The sequence below is a fragment of the Panicum virgatum genome, chromosome 4K (genome assembly GCF_016808335.1).
Source record: "Panicum virgatum strain AP13 chromosome 4K, P.virgatum_v5, whole genome shotgun sequence".
In the NCBI taxonomy this organism is placed as follows: domain Eukaryota; kingdom Viridiplantae; phylum Streptophyta; class Magnoliopsida; order Poales; family Poaceae; genus Panicum; species Panicum virgatum.
Genome location: NC_053139.1, coordinates 36,219,023 through 36,244,439, shown reverse-complemented (window position 1 = coordinate 36,244,439; position 25,417 = coordinate 36,219,023). Strand labels below are relative to the sequence as shown.

Sequence of the window (25,417 nt, the reverse complement as noted above, 5' to 3'; positions counted from 1 at the left end):
ATCTGTTAGTGCCCTTATTCAACCAATGTATGCTTTTTTCATGGTCATTGATGTAAAGAATAATTAATTTAATCCATGAGCAGATGTATCACGGTTGGTATTGTAAAGAAAAAATAATTTAATCCATGAGCTGACGCATCCACACGTCGATAGAAACAAATGGAATTGGATGAGTCGTCACATCAGGGCACGTGCATGGCATAATTTTGTCCGCCGCTAGCTTACTGTGACAAACGATTTTCAGCACTGAATTCATCAAACGCCCCCGTGGATAAGATGTAACCACCGTCACACCCATCCCAGCCCCCGGGAAAAATTGCACCTTCGTAGCAACAGGGAACCGCACTGAGCCACTAACACAGAGGAAAACCAAAAACACGAGCAGGCGGCCGCGAGCAACGCGCTCGGGTGCGCGCCAGAGATTGGCTCGGGTATGAAATAACTATTCCATACCCAGGGTATATATATATATATATATATATATATATATATATATATATATATATATATATATATATATATATATATGTCGTACAAGCACTCATTATTTGACTGTCACTTTTTGCTAGGACGTGCGGGGTCATCCGGACAAGCAATTGAACAATAAGCAGCTCTCGGCTATTAGAGAAAGGCTTGCCTCCTTCTTGCTTGTAGATGTCATAAGCGACAAAGGTGACTTCCACTGTCGCAGCTGAACTGATAATTGTATATGTGTACTGTTAATTCTTTCATGGACGTACTCTCGATTCATGTGATTATTGTATATGTGTACTGTTAATTTGTAGTGTAGAGATATAATATATAGTTTGTCATGTACAGTTAGTGGTTGTTTCTTATGTAAGTTTTATGAGATATCAATTGAGTTTTATTCTATGTGTTTGCTGGATCAACAAAAAGGCTGCCAAATCCAAACTGTGCTCTAGGATGCAGCCAGAAAACAAATATCAGCTTGCAGGAGTCAGGTTCTAAAGTGACAGGCAACAACCAATCCTGTCCCTTCTGTATACTCACTAGGTGACGGCGCATTAAAGCACAACCCGTCACTTATCTAGAATCCTAGGTGACGGGCGTCGTGAGCTAACGGTCACATATGTTGGACAAATGTGACGGTCGTAGACCCCATAGGGGGCTTGGTCACCAAAAAAGGTGATGGTGCTAAACTGAAGCCCGTCACTTTCTACATACTTATAAGTGACGGGTTTTGTTAAAGGCTCGTCACCTGGAGTACACAAATGTGACGGTCGAAGACCTCACACGGGAGGTCTGGTCACCAAGAAAGGTGATGGTTGTCGACTATTATCCGTCACCTTTTTGTCACATAGGTGACGGGCTTGCTCGTCACTCTTCTGTTCTAAACAGTGACAATGTACGAGTGACGCCCGTCACCATAGGGAGATGACGCCCGTCACCATAGGGAGATGACGCCCGTCACTATAGGCCTTTTCCTACATAGTGCGTTAACCGTCGCTTGGCCGGCCGCTTTACTTTATTTTGTCGAGTGCATACCGGCACATGGCAAAACTTTGTCGAATCCTCGAGAAAAGGCACTCGGCAAAGATGGCTTCACCGTCACTTTTTTTTGCCGAGTGCTCTTTGTCGAGTGCCGCACTTGGCAAACCCTTTCGCCGAGTGTAAAATGTCATTTGCTGAGTTTCTGGTAGGCCTGGACATTCAGTTCTAACCGAACCGATCGGTTCGGTTCTTTGGTTTCTACACAAATTCGGTTCTTAGAAATAGAAACCGATCAGTTATTTTCAGAAATAGGAACCGAGCAAATTCGGTTTCGATTTTTTCGGTTCCGGTTATAACCGAAATACCGAACACAGTTTCCAAATCAACAAAAATAAAAAAAATTCCAGGCGGAGGGGACCGCCGGCCCACCGGCCACAGCGGCGTCGTCGAGCCGCGCAAGATGCAAGCGCTGGCCGCGCGCCTGTCGGGGTGGCCGCCGCCGCCACGCACGCGCTGGCCAGCGAGGTGGCCACCGCCGCCCGCCCGCCCTCCCCTCACCCGCTAGATCTCGAGCACCAAGGAGTGGAGGGAGCTGCGTTGCGCCGCCGGGATGGGAGCGGGGCCGCGCGCTGCCGCCGTCAAGCTGCCTCCGCGGCTGGGCTCTGCCGCCGCCGCCCTGCCAAGACCTGAGTGGGGGGCGTGGGGCGCGTGGCGTACCGGCGCGGACCGCGGAGCTGGCCGGTGGGGAGCGGACGCCGGGCGGGGCAGGTACCGGCGGCCGGGCGGAGGACCCGAGGTGGAGCAGTGGAGGTGCGCTCGTGAGGCCGTGGGGGCGTCGGCAGCCAGGACCAAGGAGGCGCTGATGTGGCTGGCGGCTGCTCAGGTGGATGGGGATGGGAGTGGGAGTGTGGGAGGGATTACCTAGGGTTTCTTGTTGGGCTTGGGCCTTGAGCAACTCAGCTCAATTGGGCTAAATTTGTCATGGACTTTTCTTCGATTAACCGAGCCCAGAAACTGAAATCGAACTGAGTTCTTCAGTTCCTGAGAACTAGGAACTGAAGAGGAATCGAAATTCTCAGTTTCGGTTCGGTTCGGCTCCGGTTCTCAATTTTTTCGGTTAGATCCTCAGTTCTCGGTTATATTTGCCCAGGGTGGGCACTCGGCAAACCACCTGTGTCCGTAGTGACAGTTGAATTGGTGTAAACTGATATGCTGCAAAAATGTTGTCCTTGTCATGCTTGCGAGAATGACGTGAATGGAATGCTTTTCTCAAAGCGTAAACGAGTCATGCGTATTGTGCAGTGGAAGAACCAGGTGACAAGAGCTACTGTGGACTTTGACTGGTGACCGCGCCTTGATGCCGGCCTTCGGAAATTTTAAGAGGTCGATTAGGCCCGCGGACCTGGCATTTTACTTCGGCCCTTTGTTGTAAACGGGCATTATATCATTGGCGATCAGTCAGACTTGACCGGCACAAGGTACGGCGGCGAGCTGACCTGACCACGCCCGGATGCAGCTTCCTCCTCCGTGTATCCCATTAAAAGCCCAGTCCACACTTTGATCGAAAGCTCCTCTCTATAGGTGAGCCTGTCTATAGATACTGGTGGAGCGCTGTCATTTGGGCACGCCCAGTTTATTAGCAGGCTAGTGCTCACTTTTATTGGTTGCTAACTTCTTCCCTCTCCATCTCACGGAACGGCAAGAATGTCATCAAACACATGCTTTTGCCTGATTCGACGCCTAATTGTCGTCCTCAGCTTATTGGTCCTTGTCAACAGCCTTACGGCAGGTGCCTTCTCATGACCGCCTTGCCAAACTGATAAGTACTGAATACCATCCCGAGCCTGTGTTACCTTGAGGCGAAAAACGAATGATTTATTTTCTTAACATTTTCTTTACATAATGTTAGAATAATAGTGCGGACGTAACATGAATTACTAACAAACTAGTGAGATGGCCCGTGCATTTGCGCGGCTACTATCGAGAATCTAAATGTTTATATATATTGATATTATTATTATTATTATTATTATTATTATTATTATTATTATTATTATTATAAATTTATACTTTTCCCTTATGTTGTTCTTTTACTATCGCACTCTATGTCTAGTTCCTAAAAGTAATTTAAATGTAGATATATTGTCATAAGTTTTTTTGTTAGGGCTCTATTACTATCTCCATTGGTCGATCTCTCTTTTCTTTTAACTTGTTCCTATTCTAACTAAATAATTTTTGCTGGCTTTATTTTTTAATCAATAATATAAGTTGATAATTTATACATAACTTGAGGTATCATTGCAAAGAAGGTAGCTAAAGGTATTTTTGATTAATGTTTTCATAACAGCAATGATTAGTTATTTTCGTTAGGCATAGCAATATTTTTGGCTAATATTATCATAATTGTAGTGGTCGATTTTTTTTATTAGCATGATTATTTATGTCTTGAGACCGAACATACATAAAGAAGCAAGTGTGTTAGCAATAGAGATTGGGAAAATAGAAAATGACTTTTTATCTCGCTTAATTCTTTTTCGCAGTACTTCTCCACCGTGTATTGTGCACCTCTGAACGCTTGCTTAATAAACAATTTGTGATTTTTTCCATCTTTGTTATCATATCTTGTATTGCTACTGCCGCACGCTATCTCGAACTCTCGATCGTCTTGCTCAACATGTTACTTCGTCCAGTCGCTCGTCTCTCAATTACATGTGATTACCGTCTTCAAGCCTGATAACAACACTGCTTATTACTCTTCTGGGCCAACTCACAACCGTCATGGACTACTGCTCCTGCTAGTCGCGACTCTGGTGTCCTATATCCGGCTAAGCTATAACTTGGTCAAGATGAACACTCAACGATCTGTACATATGAGATCGATTGGATTGTAGGCTCAAAAAGTGGTTGCTTCATATTTTAATCTTCCCAATCCGTGTGTACAAATAAGTTTTCTATTTCCATGACTTAAGTTACCGCAATTCATATAAATAAGATATAGAGTATTTTAGTTTATTTTTTACTGGCAGTGGTGGGTTAATTTTAATTAGGCATAAGGGTATTTTGGGCAAATATTATCGTAATGGCAGTGGTGGGTAATTTTATTTTTTTTCTCCGATTAACGTGAGAATTTCTAGGCCTTGGGAGCGAATGTGGAGGCTCCATTTGTTGGCCAAATAATAAGATAATAGATTCTTAAAAATGTGAGTACCCAAATAAATAGGTTCCCCTACGAAAGATCTAACCAATTGAGCTATCTAGGTTCGCATTTTTTTAAGAAAATGATACTGCAAATTCCCTAACTTCTTATTATTCGCCACTACCGGAAAACTGATATGCCGAATGCCCGGAGTTTTGCCGTGAGGGGCACTCGGCAAACTAGTTGTTTGCCCAGTGTGACAGAAAAAATCACGACAAACCTAAAACACTCAGCAAATAAATGCTTTGCCGAGTGATGTAATAGGGGCACTTCGGCAAACATCTTCTTTGCTAAGTGCCTACTGAAAGACACTCGGCAAAGAGCAGCACGTGCCCGTCACGTGCAACTCGCCGTTGAACCTAACGTCGGTAAAGCCCCTGTTCCCGTAGTGCACCTTGCATTTAACACTATATGAGTTTTCATAAATTAGCTCCAGGTAAATAAAATATTTATTTAAACAAGAAACATGTTTCTTTCACTTCAACCGTATCAATAATTTTTCTTGCAGTTAACTATACGTCGTCATTGGAATATATCTTGATTTTTCTATGGCATTTTTTATTTTTAAAATCCGCTGCATTATTTTGGACCTTAATTGCAGATCCGAACAACCCCTGTCCACCATCGTGTAGTCCGCACTCACCTTCTTGTCATTAAGCACCTGAGAGCCCGGGAGTTCATCCTCTGATTCTACACAATGCATAAAATTTGAGAAGACTATATCTTGTTGTTTCCTTTGATCGATCTGTTAATGCTGGTACATTCGGACGAGACTGCATTTCCATGTCAGTAAACTTGAATAAATCAAGTAGGCTATGTTTCTTGTAATAGGAATTTGTATATCAAGGAATTTCGATCAAATTTCATACTTGCGTAAGTAAATGTAATGATACATACTTGTTTGATGGATTAGTCCAGCCGATCGCTTCGATTCCGCCTCACTATGTCGACTGCCACTTTTCCAATGGATGGCCTGAATGAACAATAAGGTTTTCTTTTGTCCATGGCCATGGGACACCCACAAAGACGTACTGAACTTCGGAACTTGTACGACATACATTCTACTCATCGAATTAGTCCTAGTGAAAAATTAGCTGACGGGCTCCATTAAAAAATACTGCAATTCTTGCCGATTTGTTATAACTAGGCGTATAACCCGCGCATTTGCGCGGCTAGTGTTGAAAATTAAAAAATTTACATGTCGTTCTATCCTTACTTAAAGGTTATATTTTTTTTACAATCCATCATCATGTTCATTATCGTAAATTATGTCTTATTGTTGATTAAAACAATTCAACTATGATCTACCTATAATAACAATTTGATTTGTCGAGCTTTAATAATATTATGCAGATAATTATTCTTATTTTCATTTTATTTTGATTGATTGTTGTTAGCTTTAGTTTTTATTAATAGTACATATTTGTAACTGATACATAGCTAAATGGTATTTTATATTTAATTTTTTATAATGGCATTGATGAGTGATTTTTAATTGGGTACACAGGTATTTTAGGCTAATTTTTATTATAATGGCAGTGGTGGGTAATTTTTATTTTTCTATTTTTCTCCGATTAACGTGGGAATTTCTAGACCTTGAGGACGAACGTGGATGCTCCGTTTGTTGGCCAAATAATAAGATTGAAAATTAAAAAATTTGCATGTCGTTGTATTCTTACTTAAAGGATATATTATTTTTTTTACCATACATCATCCTGTTCATTATCGTAAATTATGTCTTTTTGTTGATTAAAACAATTCAACTATGATCTACCCATAATAACAATTTGACCTGTCGAGCTTTAATAATATTATGCAGATAATTATTCTTATTTTTATTTTTATTTTGATTGATTGTTGTTAGCTTCAGTTTTTATTAATAGTACATATTTGTAACTGATACATAGGTAAATGATATTTTATATTTAATTTTGTATAATGGCATTGGTGGGTGATTTTTAATTGGGTACACAGGTATTTTAGGTTAATTTTTATCATAATGGCAGTGGTGTGTAATTTTTATTTTCTATTTTTCTCCGATTAACGTGGGAATTTCTAAACTTTTAGAGTTTATCGAGCTTTAATAATATTATGCAGATAATTATTCTTATTTTCATTTTATTTTGATTGATTGTTGTTAGCTTTAGTTTTTATTAATAGTACATATTGGTAACTAATACATAGCTAAATGGTATTTTATATTTAATTTTTTATAATGACATTGGTGTGTGATTTTTAATTGGGTACACATGTATTTTAGGCTAATTTTTATTATAATGGCAGTGGTGGGTAATTTTTATTTTTCTATTTTTCTCCGATTAACGTGAGAATTTCTAGACCTTGAGAGCGAACGTGGAGGCTTCGTTTGTTGGCCAAATAATAAGATTGAAAATTAAACAATTTGCATGTCGTTGTATCCTTACTTAAAGGTTATACTATTTTTTTTTACCATACATCATCATGTTCGTTATTGTAAATTATGTCTTATTGTCGATTAAAACAATTCAACTATGATCTACCTATAATAACAATTTGATTTGTCGAGCTTTAATAATATTATGTAGATAATTATTCTTATTTTTATTTTATTTTGATTGATTGTTGTTAGCCTTAGTTTTTATTAATAGTACATATTTGTAACTGATACATAGCTAAATGGTATTTTATATTTAATTTTTTATAATGGTATTGGTGGGTGATTTTTAATTGGGTACACATGTATTTTAGGCTAATTTTTATCATAATGGCAGTGGTGGGTAATTTTTATTTTTTCTATTTTTCTCCGATTAATATGAAAATTTCTAGACATTGAGAGCGAACGTGGAGGCTCCGTTTGTTGGCCAAATAATAAGATAATAGATATGACACTAGACCTATTATTGCATTTGATATCCATCTACGAAAAAATTCAAGAAAATCTGGTGTAAAATAATATACTGTCACATTGTTGTCCTTGTTCTTGCGAGAATGACGTGAATGGAATGCTTTTTCAAAGCGTCAGCGAATTGTGTGAATTGTGCAGTACTAGAAGAACCGGGTGACAAGAGCTATTGTGTACTTTGGCTAGTGATCGCCATTGATTGCCTTGATGCCGGCCGTTGAAATTTTAAGCTCATCCAGCCACGCGGCGGACCAGGCATTTTTACTTTGACTGTCCCTGTAAACGGGCATTGTGTCATTGGAGAAGACAGACTTGACCCGTGCAAGACACGGCGAGCTGATCCCGGATGCAGCTTCCTCCGCATATCCCCATTAAAAGCCCAGTCCAGACTTTGATCGAAAGCTCCTCTATATATAGGTGAACTTGTCCGTAGATGCTGTGGAGTGCTGTCATTTGGGCACGCCTAGTCTGCCACGCTAGGTGTTCCCTTTGGTTGCTAACTTCGGCCCTCTCCCAATACTCAAAAAAAAAAAACACGTGGAGCACAGTGTAGAACAACGATGTCATCAACCACATGGTTTTGCCTGATTCGGCTCCTGATTGTCGTCCTCAGTTTACTGTTCCTTGTCAGCAGCAGCAGCGTTACTGCACGTAACCCCAACGCACCTAGTGGTGGTGGTAAGTAAATACTCTCCTGATCCTGTATGTGTACCTTGAGGCAAAAAGAGAATGATTTGTTTTTTTTTTCTGAAACACGATTCATATGGAACAACTTTGGAAAAATGTGAGCACCAAAGTCCTAGTGGGTTGGGTAGGTTTCCAGTTTCCCTAGAAAAGATCTAACTAAGCTATCTTGATTCACATTTCTTAGAAAAAAATGAGCCTGTGAATTTCCTATCTTCTGTCCACTTTACCTGTAAGGCTGTAAACACTATCTGAGATTTCACAAAAGTACTGCAGGAAATGTGTTTCCATTACTTCAATCGCATCAATAATTTTCTTATATTTAACTATACCATCGGAATATTTTGATTTCTCTATGACATTTTTCCTTTTAAAAAGAAATATGTGGCGTGATTTGACCTTCATTGCAGATCCGAACAACCCCGGTGCACCAGTGTGCAGTCCGTTCTCATCTTCTTGTCATCATTAGCACCTGATAGCGCAGCCGGGGAGCTCATCCTCTGATTGTACAAAATGCATAGAATTTGAGAAGATTATCTGGTTTCCAATATATGTGCTCATCCTAATTCTGCATATTTGAAAGAGACTGCATTTAATTTTCCATTTCAGTAAACTTGAATAAATGTAATAGGAATTAGTATATCAAGGCCTTTCAACAGTGCATTCGTTTGACGGATTAGTCCATCCAGTTCATGTCACTTCCGCTCCTCATAATGTTATTGCCCGCCACTTCTACAATGGATGGCTTGGATGAATAAAACGGGTTGTCTTTTGTCCGTGGGACACCCATACTGAAGTACTAAACATTAGAACCTGTGTGAGGCACACTTTACTCATCGAATTAACTAGTTCTAGGGAAAAATTGTCTGGGGACACCGTTAGAACGTCTTTTGCTGTGCCCTATCAAGAAAATGTGACAATGTCAAAATTACAATACAATTGTAGCCAAATTGATATTGGACATAGATACCCCCATAATTACCAAAGCGGTACAAATGTACTACCTATATATATGGTAATCGTTTTTCATAGGTGTTCACTTTGCACATGTGAAATAAATAGGCCAGGGATCACAGCTAGACGAGTGGCTAAACATGTTTATAAACAACTTACCACTTGTCTATAATTTTGGTTTTGTAGTAATGATTGCAATCCATATATAGTGTTCATTTGACAACAAATCTTGGTTAAGTCAAGGCATCTTACCCGCATAGACATCTGAAATTGTGAGAACTTCTCATCTATGATTCTTGTCCCGGCTGCACATTGAACTTCTCTTTGCAATACTCTCCTCCAATGGCCAATTTGATGAGAAATGGCAGAAAAAATGTGAGAATTGGTGGCCTCGGGTAGATGGAGCAGAGGGAGGAGGGATATATAATGTACAATTTTCACTGTGGGACCGCGTGGCTAGGGTTAGCAGTGAAAATTATTATCACTGCCGATTCGTTGTTAGGACCGGTGGTGAAAATGACGCCGGTGTGTGGCACGAGCCGTTTTCACCGCCAGTTCCTTTTGAAGCCGGCGATGAAAATTTATCACTGCCGGTCCTTTAAGAACCGGTGGTGAAAATAGTTCAGGTAGTAGTGAATGGTCACTCCTGGAGAAAAAGGCAAGCATATGGTACAATTGTCTTCCATGAGTGTTTAGTGACCAATTTGAGTAGAAAATATTATTACATGAGCCAGCTAATTCCCATAGAATTGTAGGGTCTTTCAGCAAAGCCAATTTTTTTTATAGTCTATAGAAAAAGGCACCTTCTAATGGTGCCCTCCATCCGATTTTACCAAGTCCTAGTCAAACCACGAATGGCTTGGTCCACAATACATCGCACGCGGTGAAGACAAAATATTGCCTTCTCTCTTGTCTCGCAAGCAATCGGTGACATGGAACTAATCCAACAAGACATGATATACTAATTTGGATTAAAAATATTAGGGATGTCTGGTAATTGGTGGACTGTCTTGGCATGTTATTAACTAATATACAAGTCTATTTAATAATTGAACGGTTGACATCTATGAAGAAATTCGAGAACAGTTGGTGTAAAACAATATACTTTCACATTGTTGTCCGTGTTGTGCTTGCGAGAATAACGTGAATGGAATACTTTTTCAAAGCGTGCATGAACGAATCATGTGAATTGTGCAGTGGAAGAACAGGGTGAGCAGAATCTCAAAAAGAAGAAGAAGAAGAAGAAGAACCGGGTGCTTGAGTAGTGACCGCCATTGCCTTGGTACCGGCTGCCGTCGGAAATTTCCGGGTCATTCAAGCACGCGGACCTGCCGTTAGCTTCGAACTGCATGTCCTTTGCTGTGGGCATTATTAATTATTGGAGATGACACAGAAGTCAGAAGTGATGACCCTTTACTTGCAAGACACAGTGAGCTGACCGCCCGGAGGCACCTTCCTCCGCATCTCAGTAATAAAAGAACAGTTGACTCATTGACCGAAGCTCCTCTATATATGTGATGGAGCTGCTGCAGGAGAGCGATGTTATTATTTGAGCACGCCGAGTCCAGCATCTCCAAGTCGCGGAGCACACTGTAGAACGGCAACAATGTCATCAAACATCTGCCCCTGCCGTCTTAGTCTCCTCATTTTCGTCCTCAGTTTATTGGCACTCCTATATAGAAGCAGCTTTGTTGCAGCTCGCCCACCTTGCGCCCCTGGCCATGGTAAGTACTGAGGACAGAAGGTATTTTGTAAAGTTCAATACGCCCGAAACTATTTGTGGAAATACCTCTCTTTTATGGATCAGTCACACCTTAGAACCAGATCTAAAAATGTTGCATATTTTGAGGACTGGTCCTCTTAGATGACCAACCCTAAAAATGGACCCATTTGCAAGCCGGTCGGCTAAGAGGTCGGAACTATAACCATTTCGAAAATCCTGCATCGAAAGGCCTCTGGATTTAAACTAAAGCAAGAGCCCCTCCCATTACAGTAGGAAAACAAAGGGGAGGGAAAAGAAGGTAACAAATGGGAAAAGAAAGATAACAAGACGGACTTCTCCGACGAGTACTCCATCCAGGGGCGTAGACAGGGGGGCGGGCAGGGGCCTGCCCCCCCCTATGGTCCCCAAATTTCCATTGAACATTTGAATTTTGATTAAATTTTTCTATAAATTAACATGCTTGGCCCCTCCTAATAATGAAAAAAACAAATTTCTGGCTCCGCCCCTGACTCCATCACTGGTGAGTTGTGGGTGGAGCAGCCGACGGTGGGTCGCCGCCGGACACGGGTGGCAGTGGAGGTCGGCGGCCTTAGGGTTTGCGGGTTCGGGGTTGAGGAGTTTCCATGGCCGGCGGCCTTAGAGGGATGACCATGGGAGACGGACGACCCTGCGGAGGAGGTGGGGTGTGGGCGGCGAGGCCAGTTGGCGATGGCGCCGTCCGGTCTTAGGTGGTGGAGGCCTCCTGGTGGGTGTGGGGTCGATGGCGAGGGCGAGCTGAAAGTGATCGGGTGCTCTAGCCTAAGAGGGGGAGGGGGTAAATTAGGCTCTATTAAAACCTTAACCTATGGCTCCAACTAGTTTGCACAAAACTTAAACTAATTCAAGCTATCTAGATGTGCAACTATGGTTCACCTTAGTGTGAAATCCTCATCCCAAAAGAGTTTTGCAACCTATAGCCAATTCTAGCAAGATACTACACTAAGAAAGTAAAGACACACAAGTTGCAATATGAAATGCGGAAGCTTAAAGAGAGGGATGAGAGGAAGCGAACTCTTAACACGAGGATTTATCCCGTGGTTCGGATTGCCACAAAGGTGCCCCTACATCCACGTTGTTGAAGCACTCACGAAGAGTATCGCTTCCCGGCAATCAAGTCTCTTCCGTGAACACAATCACGGTCACCTTGATCCTGATCTTCACTAAGGGAGATTGCCCACGAAGGAGGGGTCTCCGTCTCCCACACAATATCGTCGACGCCGCTCCACACCAAGCCGGAGGGTCGTTGACTTGCTGGCGAGCCACCAAAGCTCCAAGGAGGCCAGCGCACCGAGATACAAGGATGGTTCACTCTAGAACCACAGCACAAGGATCTAAACCTTGCTTGATCACTCACTCAAGAGCTAACCTTGCACTAACACTCACAAAGCTTGTGCTAAGGACTAAAGATTTGATCTTTATACTCTTGGATGGCTTGGAGATGTTCTTGGGTGTGTGTGGGATGTTCAGCAACTCCAGCAAACTTCAAATGGCCGGGGGAGCTCATATATATAGACCTCCAAGTCGAACTAGCTGTTTGTAGCCGTTAGCAGCTTTCTGCGTAGGCATCGGAACATCCGGTGCATAGTGCATCGGTTCTTCCGGTCACTCTGCGCTTTGAACTAACCGTTGACTTCTCTGACAAGGTCGCAGCACCTTCAGGGACCATCGGTTGAACCGATGCTTAGTCGTCGGTTCTTCCGGTGATACTTGATCCGCAGATAGCCGTTGCTCCTTACTGACATCATTACACCGACGCTTGTTCCGATGGGGCATCGGTTCATCCGGTGCTGAAGGCGTGGCTCCTGTGCGCTTGACATCGTCTCTGGAACATAGTATATTAAATGCACCAATGTCTCTCTTGACACCGTCGGTTCATCCGGTGCTTCACTTCTTTCTTCACTTGATCTCCAGAGGCGCACAAACTTGTGCCAAAGCCAGGGCGTCGGATCTTCCGACAACCATCGGATGCACCGATGCTATAGGCATCGGTTCTTCCGGTGCTACTGATTTCAGTAGAACTCGTCCAATTCAGCGTTTCTTTGAGTTCTTTCTTCGTGTTTTGCTTTGCATGGCCTTTTTACTTCATCCCTGGGATCTAGAAATATTCACTTAACAAAACCATTAGTCTCATTGATTGCGTTGTCATACGATCACCAAAATCACTCGAAATGGTATAAATGGTGCCATGTTCGTTACACGAGCGGTGGAAGTGGTCGGGTGGGCGGGGTGGTGCGGTGAGGGTGGTACGCGAGTGGAGCGGCGGGGTCGCCGCCCGCCGCGAGCGGTGGAGGTGTGTGTGGGGGTGGGGATGGACCGGCTGGAGGAGGCGAGGAAGATGAGATGGGGAAGAAGAGAAAGGCGGTGGAGAAGAAGATAGTGTGGGACCCACGTGAAATTATGTGGAGAGATCTCTCCATGTAGTTGCCTCCTAACTATTTTCAGAACCAGTTGCCTAGATCGATGGTAAATAGTTTAAATGCAAGCGGTGCACTAAAAACTAACTTGTCTGTCTTCTGACTTATCAACTTATCAACTCCTCATCTTTTACTGGCCTCTCCCTCCCATCTCTCCCCATTGCCCTCTCTTAGGCTGGTGGAAAAAGCTAGGGGCACGTGGTAGAAAAAGCTCTAGGGGCTGGCAAAAATATGACACTGCAAAATAAATTCCCAAACTTTTTATCCACCTCGTCTGAAACACTACATGAAATTTCACAAAATAGCTCCATTAAAATAAAAGATTTATTTAAACAATAAACATGTTTCTATATATTACTTCAACCGCATCAATAATCTTCTTGCTGTTAACTACTAATAATTGGAATGATTTCTCTGACTTTTTTTTTAAATCCGCGCCATGATTTTTGCCTTCATGCAGATCCGAACAACCCCTGTCCGCCATGGTGCAGTCCGCATTCACCTACTTGTCATTAGCACCTGACTCCTGGGAACCCGGGAGCTCATCCTGATTAATGCATAGACTATCTGGTTATTTCCTTTGATCTGTTAATATAAATATGAACGAGATTATTGCATTTTCCATGTCAGTAAAGTCGAATCAATCGTTATATTTTTCTTGTAATAGGAATTACACTATGTAAGAAGAGGCCTATAGTGACGGTCGTCATCTCCCTAAGGTGACGGACATCGCGCCCGTCACCTATACATCGTCATTGATTAGAACAGAAAAGTGACGGGCAAAAATCCGTCACATATATACGTAAAAGGTGACGGGCATCAGTATGAGCCGTCACCTATGGTACTCTTAATCTGTCACCTATGTCAATACATAGGTGACGGGTATCATTCTTTTGCGTGTTAAAATAAAATATTTGCAGTGTGAATAAAAATCAAAAAAATATTTTCTTTTACATAGTGGTAAAAGGTGACCAAGAGGTAAAACGTGACGTGCATCTTCTTCGCGCGTCATCCAGATAACAAAGGTGACGTCATCTTTGTGCACGTCACTATAGGTCATTTTTTACATAGTGTTAGTATATCAAGAACTTTTGATCAAATTTCATACTTATGTAACAGTGCATTTGCTTGACGAATTAGTCCATTCGGTCGCTTCCTCTCCTCGCAGTGTCGACTGCCACTTTTCCATGGATGACCTGCTGGATGAATAAAAGAGTTTCTTTTGTCCATGTGACACCCACAAACACTGAACTTCAGCACATGTACAACACACACTCTACTCATCGAAGTCCTAGGGAAAAATTAGCTGACGGATCTGTAGGCCGCTAATAAAAAGATGTGACTGTCAAAAAAACACTGCAATTGTGGTCGATTTGTTATATTATGACATCATATCCATTATTATATTTAATTTTGATGATAAGCTGAAGGGCGACCAGAGGGGTGAACGAGATTTTTTAAAAATTCTCTAAGAGAACAAGGTCTATGTCTCGAATTCAACCCGACGCATCTCTTCTAACCGCCAAGGTGATACAAGCCAACACATGAGGAGTTCACCCTAAAAACGGTTAGAAAAAGCTTGACGCAAAGCGGAAGCACGCGAAAAGCAATCGGCTCAGGCAATGCGGATGCGATGCAAAGGACGAGGCTCAAATCAACGATGATTAGCAAAGCTCAAAATTAAGTGGAAGCAAAGTATAATCAGAAAACCAATTAAATGACTCACCAAAAAGATAGGAACTAAATACTATAAAAGAGTCATTTTAATTAAGCATGCAAAGACTAACAAATTTAGCTAATTAACACAAGCTAAAAGGTCACGCTAAAAAGCTCAAAGCACTGAATAGCACGAGAATGATCAAGCACAAGAAAGGATTAAATATGAGCTAATTCAAATACTAATTAGTTAATTAAATAAGCAAAATAACTAAGCATGCATAGAAGAATAACAGACAAGTCAAAATGCTCCCCGGGCCTTCTCACTGCTTGCTCACCTTTCACGCATGAGCTGCATGCAGCTGCCTGCACTGGGCTGCCAATCCAGGGAGCCGAGTGGCCTGCTCGCCCAATGCAAAGGCCTGCGCCTGCGCCGTGTGCACCTGCAGCACTGCCGGCCTGCTGGCCAGAGGCCTGGTTGCCTCACTCGTGGGCTGCTGCCCACGCTCGCCGGCCCACCTGGCCTGCGGGCAGCACGAGCGATGCGCATGCACTGCTGGCTGCGCAAGCGCCTGCGGCAGCCGCCGCCTCGCACTGCAGGCCGCCGTCGCCGCTGCCGGCAGCTGTGCTAGCCGCCGCCGGCAGCCCTGCCCTTGTGCCTCGCGCTGCGGCCACTAGCAGAGCACACCGCGCGCCGCCGAGAGAGCTGCTGCGCGCTGGGTAAGGCCGCGTGAAGCTCCTCGCGCACGCGCTCCTCCGCTGGATGCACGAACAGAGAAGAACAAGAGCGGAAGAAACGAGGAGACCGGACATCAAACGGAAATTGAAGTCGCAATACTCAACGAATCCAAACTAAATTTCGTCCATAGATGCACAACCAAAAAAACTTATGGATCCAAGAGAAAGGTTGCAAAAATAGTGAGTATTCGCTGCGAATCTAGAGAAAAACCGAACGCTCCGTCCAAAAACATGATCCGCTCTATTCGCTGCAACCAGCCAACAGTATTTTTCTCTCACATAAAATCAGCACCAGCCACCAGTCAGCCATCAGTATTTTTCTCTTACAACAAATTAGTATCAGCCACCAGCCACAGCACAGCGAATGGAGTGGGGAAAACTTCAAATTCGAAGAAAATCCATGAAAGATTTGATGGGGGTCACACCAAGGATGTTCACAAGGATACTAGCAACAAATCCCCCCCCCTCCAAATTCGGCTCAAAATGCGCCCAAAAGTGAAGAACGAAAAGATCACCCAAAATAGCTCCGAAAATAGAGAAAAAGAAAAACGCTCGGGATTGTTAGGATGAAAACACGATTCGACTCAAATGAAGGAAAAAAAATTATATCACTCCCTCCTATGGGGTGAACTACATAACTCCCACCTATGAAATGGTCTATATAACCTCCTGAACTTTTCAAAATCGGTCAAATTACCCTATAAAGTATTTTTAAAAAACATAGTAAATAAAAAAATCATAAAATGAAAAATCCAATTATGTTGGACTCCAAATGAGTAGATCTACACAGTGAACATATAATATAGTATGATTTAGTATATTTTTTTACAGCTATGAATAAAAAGCATAGATCTAAAGCTACAACAAAAAAATATACTAAAGCATACCATATTATATGTTCACTGTGTAGATCTACTCATTTGGAGTCTAATATAATTGGATTTTCCATTTTATGATTTACTATAATTTTTCAAAACTGTTTTATGGGTAATTTGATCGGTTTTGAAAAGTTCATGGGGTGATATAGACCGTTTCATAGGTTGGAGGATTATGTAGTCCACCCCCATAGGTGGGGGGTGATATAGACTTTTTCCTCAAATAAAAATCTCATAGGGCACGAGGAGGGAAGGACATCCTTTCCCATGAATCCGTAGCACAAATATCTCAAAAATCTATCTCAAATCCCTAACCTTAGGCAGAGAAGGGGAGGGAAGAAAAAGAGAGGAACCGAGAGGGAAAAGAAGGGGCGACTGGAACTGATCCACCAGATTGAATGGCTGCCCATCTCCCTTTTCTTATTCTCCAAGTCTCCTCCAGAATACAGAAATACACCTACACTAGTAGTTACATAACCGCCCATGTAGGGGCAGATTCGTCCAACTTTTTATATAAACACCGGACGGACACGCTGCCTTCATGACTTCGCTTCGCCTCGACGCAAGCTTCGTGATGGCACCACGTGCCCTCCGCCCCGACCTTGACCGCGTCAAGTCCGCCCCCGATTTTGAGGCCCAAACCAGTCAAACCCGTCTCCCCCGATTTTGAGGCCAAACCGGTCAAACCCTCTCGCACGCCGCCGCACGACGTGACTGACTCCCCGATTTTGAGGTCAAACCAGTCAAACCGCCGATGTCGACGCGTGTTCGACCTCCCACCGAGCCTTAACGCCTTCGAGTCGTTTGTACGCGCCCGCCGCACAGTCCGCCTACTTGACTCGCCATCGTCCTCGCCGACTTGGCCGATGTCATCTTCATCACCACGTACTCTTGTTCTTTCGTGCACCATGTGGATCGTCCATGGCTCCGCACGGCCTCCTCGGGTCGCTCGGTCCAGTCCTACTCCATTCCCACTTCATCGTCTTGGTCCCTCGGCATGAACCTTTCGCTTCTCCGAGCCTAGTTGCGTCCATCTTTCACCACGGTCCTTAGCATGAATCTTTCATGTGACCTTCACCTCTGCCATGCTGCTTCCTACACCTGCACATCACGAGCCAAGAGATATATCAAATCCACACGATATTGTCAATCATTCATCATTCAAAGATGACCACCTTAATATCTCATATATGTTTCAGATAAGAAATCCACCTGAATGTCTCATATATGTTTCAGATTCTGGTGCATAAGCCAACTGTCATGATTATGTTTTGCATGATCCATATATAATCAGAGCGACATGGGCCAATTTATCGCTTTTATATAAAAAAAAAGTCCTTTCAGAAATAGATAAGTTTTTTTACATTCATCTTTCGTCTTTGGCACACAATGTAGTGCTTGCCTCTCTTTTTATTCCGAATTAAGGTACTTCCTATATATTCGTATGATGTGGATCTTTAGTCTTGTGATAGTTTTTTAATTCCAAATTTGGCTATTTACTTATCGCAGTTGGTAAGGACTGTTTGATTGAGTCTTAATTTTCTTAATTTTTTTAATTCTAAAATTATATATTTATTAATCATATTTGGTATGGACTCTTTGATTTAGTCTATACCGTTAGATCTTCATAAAATCCAACGGTACAAACTCTTCTTTTTTTAGATTAATGTGGTAATTAACGTGGCAATTTGTAGCCACTCTTAGTGAATGTGGTGGCTTTTTGTAACACTCAAATATATGTATAATAGATAGAAGATGTTGTCGTCCATGCAATTTCAACAAGTGATAGTTACACCACGAAAATGTGGCTTCCTGAACAGGTATGATAATGTTAGGTATGATCTGTTGTCCCAACTGAATCTTTTTTGCTATTGGCATGTGAGGCTAAGGAGTAATAATATGAATGATGAAATGAAAAAAAAATAGGTGACATGGATGATGCATATATAGATACCAAGCAGAAGGACTAACAATATAATTAATTAGAAAGGTTTGAACCTCGATGAAACATCTTATAATCAAAGTATAAATTAATTGTTTAGCTGTTGTAAAAAATAATACCCCGCCGCCTTGCTGCCCATCAGGCACGAGCAATGACCAAAGGCCGCGCGGTCCATGTCGAGCTTGCTGGAATGACGTGAATGGAATGCTTTTGCAAAGCATGCCATGACTTTCGTGAGTCGGAACAGCTAACAAGATAACAAAGGAAATAATCAAGCGAAAAGATTGTGCAATTAACGAACAAAGTGATAAGAGCTTCGAGACCTTGACTGGTGACTTCCATTGCCTTGATGCCGGCATTAGGAGGTGTCATTGTCATGGTCATTTTCAGCCACACTGGCATTACTTATTAGCTTTGAACTGCCCTTTAATTTGCTATTGCAGGCATTACATTATTAGAGATATATATATAACTCAGTGATGACTCGTGCAAGACACGGCGAGCTGATGACCGCCAGGAGGCACCTTCCTCCCTATCCTAGTAAAAGCTAGCCCATTACCCACTTTGAGTCTTTGACCGAAGCTCCTGTTAGTCCTGTATACGGGAGCATGCTGCAGGAAAGCGCGCTGTTATTTGAGCACGACAAGTCTAGCATCTCCAACTCGCGAAGCAGACGAACTGTAGAACAGCAAGAATGTCATCAAACATCTGCCCCTGCCGGATTCGTCTCCTTATTTTCGTCCTCATAGCAAAAATGCTGCGAACGGATCACCTAGTTGGAGATGACTCAGAAGTCATAAGTGATGACCCGTGCAAGACGCGGCGAGCTGACCGCCCGGAGGCACGTACGCCTTCCTCAGCGTCTCAGTGTAAAAGCCCAGTTCACTTTTGACCGAAGCTCCTCTATATGTGAGCATACTGCAGGAGACCGCAGTCATTTGAGCACACGCCGAGTCCAGCATCTCCAACTCGCGGAGGACACTGCAGAACAGCAAGAATGTCATCAACCATCTGCCCCTGCCGGATCCGTCTCCTCATTTTCGTCCTCAGTTTATTGGCACTCCTATGTAGAAGCAGCTTTGTTGCAGCCCTGGCATGGGTAAGTAACAAAAGGTATTTTGTAAGCTAGTTGTAACCACTACCGAAAATCGATAGTTTGCTGTGTGCCTGCGATTTTGCCATGTGCAAATTCACGGGCACACGGCAAATCCACTTTTTACCGTGTGCCAAACGTGGTACACACGGCGCACTACAAACATACGGTAAAAAACCTTTTTGCCGTGTGCTAAGAAATAAAACACACGGCATACACTCACAATGGCAAAAAGATCTTATTTGCCGTGTGCCTAACCCCAAGCACACGACAAATAGCTGACAACCCGACGGACATTGGTCAGCCATCATGGTTTGCCGTGTGCCCCTACTAGCACACGGCAAAGGTGGTGCTTTGCCGTGTGCCAAGGAAGGCACACGACAAAGCATGCCATTTTGTCATGTGTAATACGGCAAACTTTTGCACAAAACTTCAATTCTACCATTGCTAACATTTTTTTCTACACATACACTATTATAGCTGTTCCGTGTCAAGTTTTCGTATTTTACTCTATCCGTTTAGTATATTTAGTCATTTTATTTCATTAAACAAATTTTTTACCGATAAGGCAAATTTGAACTGTAAGTGTTTCGAATAGTGAAATAAAATAAATTGAAAAATAATATTTATGTTAGTGAGTTCATTTTGAGTTTGTTTCAAGGAAATAGTAAGCAATTTTGAATATCTTAGTCAGGAACTGTGAACATGACTGTGTGTTCTAATTATTTTAAAATTCTAGAAAAAGCAAATGAAGTCTGAAAATTCTAGAAAAAATCTAGAGCCTACCGTCTGTAACCGGAAGGTCCCGGGTTCGAGCCCCAGCCTCTGCACATTTGTGTGGGTAAGGCTTGGGAATTAAAAACAACCCTTCCCCAGACCCCGCACAGTGCGGGAAGCCTACGGCACTGGGTACGCCCTTTATCTTGATTTCAAACGTGGATGTTGTGGTAAAAATTTGAGAAGGTTTCGCACAAATTGTCACGCAGGTTGCTTACAAACTGAAGAATCTCCGGAGAAGATCAGTAGAGATGAGAATGAGTCCTTCACATTTCTAGTTGAATTTATACTATAATTTATATTATACATCAATTTTTTTGTATGTGCACCAGATAACCAGAATTGTTCTATCCCAAATTTGAGTTAATTTTTTGTAACTTTTTGAACATTTTAAATTTTTTAAACAAAACCGTATAAAGTAATATACGTTGAAATTGAGCTATATACGTTCAATTGACTTCGGATGTAAATAAGTTCCATACCAAAGTTGTAGAGATCGACAAGAATTTAAACTTTGGAGTTATAAAATTTTCTATTTGAAATTGTTTTGTCCTTTAAAATATCATTATAATCTTTCCAATTTTAAATTTTAAAATGTTCAAATTACTTCGGATGTAAATAAGTTATATATGAAAGTTGTAGTGCTCGATGAGATCTAAAATATTCTAGTTTATAATTTTTTTTATTTAAGCTTATTTGACTGTATTAAAATGCATTGGAAAATAGTTAAAGAAACACGCATGCCACGTCATCAATCCAAAGCATAGAAATGGAGCTCTCCTATTGGTCCAAAGAATATGAGCCGGATCCCCACTCTCTCTCAAATCAAACTGCCGGCCTCATCTCTCTCTCATTTTTTCTCACCGTCTCTCTCCTTCACTCTTTCGGGTGCCAGCCAGTGGCCAAGGGCCAAGGTGAGCAGCGGGTGCGGAGCGAGCAGCCGGGCTGCGCAGCGGCAGCAGTACGCCAGCCGGGGGCTCTGCGGCGTGTCGGACGCGGGGCCGGCGACTGCGTGCAAGCCGAGGTCTAGGCGGCGACGGTTGGCAGGCTGCGCACCGACCGGGGGCCGGGCTGCACGGCGGCGGCAGTGCATCGGACGGGAACCAGGCGGCGCGGCGGGCCCGGAGCTGCCGGCGGCGCACAAGCCGGGGTCCGGGCGGCGGTAGTGCATCGGACGGGGGCAGCGGCACAGCGGGCGCGGAGCCGATGGCAGCGCGCAGATCAGGGACCGGGCGGCGCAACGGTGGCTGCGCGGGCGGCGACGTGGCCAGGGTGCGTGCTCCGGAGCCGGCAGCGGCGCGGCGGCCGTGGGCCATGAGGGATTTTTTTTATTTTTCCAAAAATAATTTTCCGAGTGTTAGAATAGGCACACGGCGAAAACCCTCTCTTTGTCGTGTGCCGCCCCTAGGGCACACGGCGAAGTGCCCGTCAGCTCCGTTGCCGTGGAGGACGGCGTCAAGTAAGTTTAATTCGCGGTGTGTCGAGGAATACACATGGCAACCTTTTTGTCGTGTGCCCGATAAATGGCACACGGCAAAGTTGGAGTTTGCCGTCAGCCTGCTCGCCGTCGGGGCTTCGCCGTGGGCGGCCGACGGCGAAAATTTCGCCGTGTGCATTTTGGGCTTTTGTCGTGTGTCCTTGGCACACGGCAAACATCTAGATTCCGGTAGTGAACACTATATGAAATTGCACAAAATAGCTCCAGGTAAAATAAAAGATTTATTTAAACAAGAAACATGTTTCTATTACTACAATCAAATCAATCATTTTCTTGCAGCTAACAACTACTAGTCATTGGAATATATCTTGATTTTTCTAACATTTTTCCTTTTCTTTTAAATTGGCGCCAAAATTTTTTACCTTCATTGCAGATCCGCACAACCATTGTCCATCATCGTGCAATCCATACTCACCTTCTTGTCATTAGCATCTGAGAGCCTGGGAGGCAGGAGCTCGTCCTGATTCTATACACAATGCATAAAATTTGAGTAGACTATCTGGTTGTTTTCTTTGATCTGTTAATGCTGGTACATTTCAACGAGATTGCATTTTCCATATCTGTAAAGTTGATCAAATCAAGTAGGCTATATTTTTCTTGTAATAAGAATTAGTATATCAAGGACTTTTGATCAAATTTCATACTTACGTATGAATGTATAACAGTGCATTTGTTTGATGGATTAGTCCATTCGGTCGCTTCCTCTCCTCACAATGTCGACCGCCTCCAATGGATGGCCTGGATGAATCAAGTTTCTTTTGTCCATGGGACACCCACGAAGACTGAACTTGAGAACTGAAAGTGATCGGGTGCTCGTAGCCTAGGAGAAAAAGGGCGTAAATTAAGCAATCTAAAACTTTAACCTATGGCTCTAACTATTTTGCACATAAAATTAAACTATTGCGTACTATCTACATGTGCAACTACGAATCTTTTAATGTGAAACCCTCATCCCAGAAAAGTTTTGCAACCTATAGCCAATTCTAGCTTGATCTACACTAAGAAAGTAAAGGCACACAAATTGCAATATGAAATGTGGAAACGTAAAGACAGGATGAGAGGAAGCAAACTCTTGACACAAAGATGTATCCCGTGGTACCGGTCGGCAAATGCCACCCCTAGTCCACGTTGTGGAAGCACTCAATCAAGAGTATAGCTTTCGGGCCACCAAGTCTCTTTCGAGAACAACTTGACTTGCCACAAAGGCAATGCCATCAAGGCTTACCCAAGTTACCAGTCATCTTGGTCCCGTTTTCCACTAAAGAGCTTCCCCACGAAGAATGGAGGTCTTCATGTCCCCCGCACAAAGTCATCGATGCCACTCGACACTAAGCTGGAGGGTCGAAGGTGTTCTAGCGAGCCACAAAGACTCCAAGAATGGCCGACACACCGAGATACAAGCTTGAGCGACTCTCAAGCACAGCACAGGCACAATACCTTGCTCTCTCACTCAAACCTGAGCTAGTCTAGCACTCTCACTCACAAAGCTTGTGCTAAACCTAAGTGTTTCATCAATAGATAGCTTGGAGATGTTTCTATGGTGTGTATGTGACTTCTAGGGACTCCAACAACCTCAAATGACAAGAGGTGAGGCATATATATAGCCCTCCAACTCAATAGAGCCGTTACTAGCTGTTGGGGCTTTTCTGCGGGTAGCGTCGGTTAAACCAGTGCCTGTGCGTTGGTTCAACAGGTCACATATGGCTTGAACTAACCATTGAAACTCTGACATATATGGTCAGTTGTACTGGCGTAGTGTCGGTTTAACTGGTCCCTCAAAGACTTCCCCTATAGCACAAATAAGCTTTCTAGACAATAGCACAGTCAATGCACCAACACTGGTTTAACCGATGCATGAGCATTGACAGATTTAGTCTGTCAAATGCATCTGTCATGCTTCAACCGGTCGACATGGACAATGTGCAGCATGAGCATTGACAGGTCTGTCAATGTTCTGCTTGTTTGCTTCGTTTCTTTACTAGTCTTTTCATACTTCATCATTTGAATGGCTTTCATTATATCTTTGGACCTAACAAACACCTTCGAAGTATATCTATGATATGTTCCTATATAGCATTGGCCGATTTAGTCTGTCAATACTTGTCCAAATAATCATTCTTTTGAGTTGATTTTTCATTTTTTTTTTGTTTTGCTAGGACTTTGTATTCATCCTTGGGACCCATGTTATTCACTTGACAAACTCGTTAGTCCTATAATCATATTGCCACACAATCACCAAAATAGAAAACAATGGCCTAGGGCCATGTTCCTTACAAGAACTTGTACGACACACACTCTAATCATTGAATTAGTCCTAGGAAAATCAGCCGACGGATGTGTAAGCCACAAATAATAGGATGTGACTGTCAAAAAATACTGCAATTGTAATCGATTTGTTATAGTAGGATATCGGACCTATTATTATATTTGATTTTGATGAGAAGCCACTGGAAATTACTAAATGGCTCCCCGCCGTATCTTTTTTAAACCTGCCTTTTGTATGGAGGGTAAAAAGGGTATTTCACACCCTAAACTGACTGAGTGGTGATTGAAGTAGCCTACGTGGCGTGCCACGTTACATTCAAGGATGAAGTTGGACTGGTTAGGATGATTTTGACTATTTTGTCTTTTTTCTTGTGTCTTGACCATCTTACAAATAAACCCCTGCAAATCTTAGGATGAAGCCATTGCAGGCCCAGCGCAGAAAGAGGAAGCTATGAGTAGCATGGTCCTTTCAGCCGCTACACAGTGTCCTAGAGACAGAACCACATTGGCCCTGTTTGGAATATATATTAGCCCACGACTAATTTTGAGGACTAATATTTAGTTTTGAATTAGTAGGCTAAGGATTAGTCCAAGGTGGGCTGTTTGGATCCGTGGGCTAATGTCCACCCTCTCTATCGTTCACACGTGTGCGTGCAGACTCATCTTTTTGTGGAGCCCATGTAAAGGTGTGTTTAGATCCCAAAATTTTTCAAGTGCTACAGTAATTTTGAATATTTGACCAATAATTAGGAGTATTGAATATCGATAACAGATAAAATCCAATCCATAACCTCTGAATGTAATTGAGAGACGAATTTTTTAAGTCCAATTGGACCATTATTAGACAATGTCATGCTACAGTAAAAATCTCTAATGACGTATTATTTTGGCTTAATAGATTCGTCTCGTGATTTCTCGTCCACTCGTGTAATTAGTTTTATAATTAGATCATGTTTGGTCCTTCTAATCTTTGGTTGAAAATTGTTATTGTGAATTTCATCCAAATTTTTACAGGATCTAAATACACCTTAAAATCAGCCACATTAGCACCCCTTGGAGGGGCTAAGAATTGGGGTGGGGGGGGGGGGGGTAATTCACTTTAGCCCAATATTAGCCCACTTGTTTGGATGCATGAGGGTTAATTTGAGACTAAATGGTGAGGGCTAAGGATTATCCCTCGTATCCAAATAGGCCCATTGTCTTAACTCCTAAGTAACTTTTGGAACCATC

General features: G+C 42.8%; 2 long non-coding RNA genes across 2 annotated transcripts; both read left to right on the top strand.

Annotated features, from left to right (window-relative positions):
- Window positions 1–7,975: 7,975 nt before the first annotated feature.
- Window positions 7,976–14,010, top strand: LOC120703757. Its single transcript, XR_005687221.1, has 3 exons — window positions 7,976–8,204; window positions 8,624–10,891; window positions 13,804–14,010. It is a non-coding gene; the product is annotated as an uncharacterized LOC120703757 (long non-coding RNA).
- A 5,497-nt stretch (window positions 14,011–19,507) lies between these two features.
- LOC120705192 lies at window positions 19,508–22,622 on the top strand. Its single transcript, XR_005687830.1, has 2 exons — window positions 19,508–19,653; window positions 22,296–22,622. It is a non-coding gene; the product is annotated as an uncharacterized LOC120705192 (long non-coding RNA).
- Window positions 22,623–25,417: the final 2,795 nt, after the last annotated feature.